Raw genomic sequence first — 2045 nt, 5'->3', positions numbered from 1 at the left:
TATCCCCTGTGAACAAAGAAAGAAGCTTTAATTATGGCTTTAGATGCTAACAAAGCATTTGACAGTGTTAATATCACATATCTGAAAATGCTTATTCAAAATATGGAATTTGGTAACAATTTTTGGAATTCAATAAAAGCCCTGTACACCCAACCATCTGCACAACTCAGAATAAATTAAAAAAAGCATATTTATTTTCCCAGGCATGTTGTTAATTTGTACTTGTTGGGTGTGTGCACTTATATGCTGGGATTTATGTCTTCTGTTTTTATACTGTCTGCCTTTACTAATAATGATGCTGTTACTTTCTTGACTGAATGCTGCTTATTCTTATTGCTTATTTGGCCATTTTTAATCGCTGCCTGATTTTTGCAGGCTATTAAGTTTTAGGATATTTGCAACTGCTTTTTGTGTTCATATTTATGACTGGTTTTATTGTTGTTGTTGTTTTATTCGTTATAAGCCATCTAAAAACCATTTGACCTGAGAACTGTTAGATAGACATATATCATGGCTTAGTGGTAGCGGCCATGGCTCAGTGGTAGAGCATCTGCTTTGTAAGCTGAAGGCCTCAGGTTCAATCCCTGGGTGTCTCCAGTTGGAAGCAGGTGACATGGATGACTACCTCAGACCCTGGAGAACCACTGCCATTCAGAGTTGATGGTAATGTTCTTGATAGAACAATGGTCTGACAGCTTCTTGTATTTTAATGAATAAAAATAAATTAAATCTGTAGGGAAGCAGTCACTTAAAAGGGATGTGGCTTGAGACTCCCCCCTACCACATGACTGGCCACCACACTGCTACCTCTGCCAGTTCTCATCTGTATTGTGGCCCCCAGAGCATTTAATGTTTCTTGCTTTCTCATTCTCCAGAGCTAGTTACTCATGCCCAACAGGAATTCCTGAACTCTTGTGACAATATTACAAGCATCTGGGGAAAGTGTTAGCTGCTCCACCCCCTGAATGGGGGAAGGAGCAACAAGAATAAGAAAGCAGTACATGGGGTGACAAGGCAGAGTTGGCAGCAGAGGCTGAGACTGCTGTGCCCCAAATCTACTGTTTGAGGTCACCATTTCACCTGGTCTCATTGTAGAGTTGATCTTGTGTTGCCTGTGTTTGCTGAATTTCTCCCCCAGTGTGCTTGGCCTCCAATAGTTTCTATTCGGACTTTCTTTCAGGGAACTGATTTTCTCAAATTAACACTGCATCTCCAGAGTTGGTCTTTAAGGACAGCAGACCTATACGCACCTGAGAGTAAGGCTTATTTAATGCAGTGGAGCTTCTTTTTGATCAAATATGTCTCAGGGCTTCATGGGGTTTTGTTAGTGCTTTATGTCTTGTAGTTTTTCCTACATGTCCTAATGTTTTATTTTCTATACTGCTTTCAATACCCACAGTTCTGCATTGCTGCCAAAATCTGAAGGGTTTTAGTCTCCCTCATACTTTGGTATCTATCTGCAGAAATTATATGGCAATCTGGTTTGTCCCTTTGGATGCGTTTCTGCCCTCTAATTCTCTAACAGAGTCCCCAAGACAATGGCAATTCAGCTGTTCTAGGTCATCTTAGGCCTAGGTACCAATGTTTTATCTTCAGCAGAAGACAAAATAGTACCAATGTTTTATCTACAGCAGAAGACAAAATACAATTTCCCAAAAAAATTCAAAAAATACAATTTAAATATATATATATTAAATGAACACACAAAATGCCATCCTATCTAATTCTGAACTGGGTACTAAAGTATGGATTTAAAAATCTGCACACTAGGGCCAGAGACAACAGGGAGGGTTTTTCTACAAACCTAAGAGAAACCCTAGGTTTGCAGAAAAATCTGAAATCTAAAACATGTACATCACAGGGCTAAAAGCTTCTCAAATAACAGATGCAGTGTCTAAAGCTTTAAGAGATTCATGAAAGGGGTAAAAGATGGAAGGGAGAGAAGTAAGCAGGGAAAGGGGAGAGAAGCTGAAGGGGGAAGTATAGAAAAAAGCTATGTTAGTGGGAGAGGAGAAAAGGGGAGAGGCTGTGAAGAAGAGGAAAGG

At 39.7% G+C, this 2045-nt stretch overlaps 1 non-coding gene across 1 annotated transcript; it reads left to right on the top strand.

The window, feature by feature from the left end:
- Positions 1–527: 527 nt before the first annotated feature.
- TRNAT-UGU (transfer RNA threonine (anticodon UGU)) lies at positions 528–597 on the top strand. Its single transcript has one exon. It is a non-coding gene; the product is annotated as a tRNA-Thr (tRNA).
- The last annotated feature ends 1448 nt before the right edge of the window (positions 598–2045 follow it).

Source organism: Heteronotia binoei, chromosome 2, assembly GCF_032191835.1.
Source record: "Heteronotia binoei isolate CCM8104 ecotype False Entrance Well chromosome 2, APGP_CSIRO_Hbin_v1, whole genome shotgun sequence".
Taxonomy (NCBI): Eukaryota; Metazoa; Chordata; class Lepidosauria; order Squamata; family Gekkonidae; genus Heteronotia; species Heteronotia binoei.
Note: the sequence above shows the minus strand (reverse complement) of the source record. Positions and strands in the feature narration are given on the sequence as shown.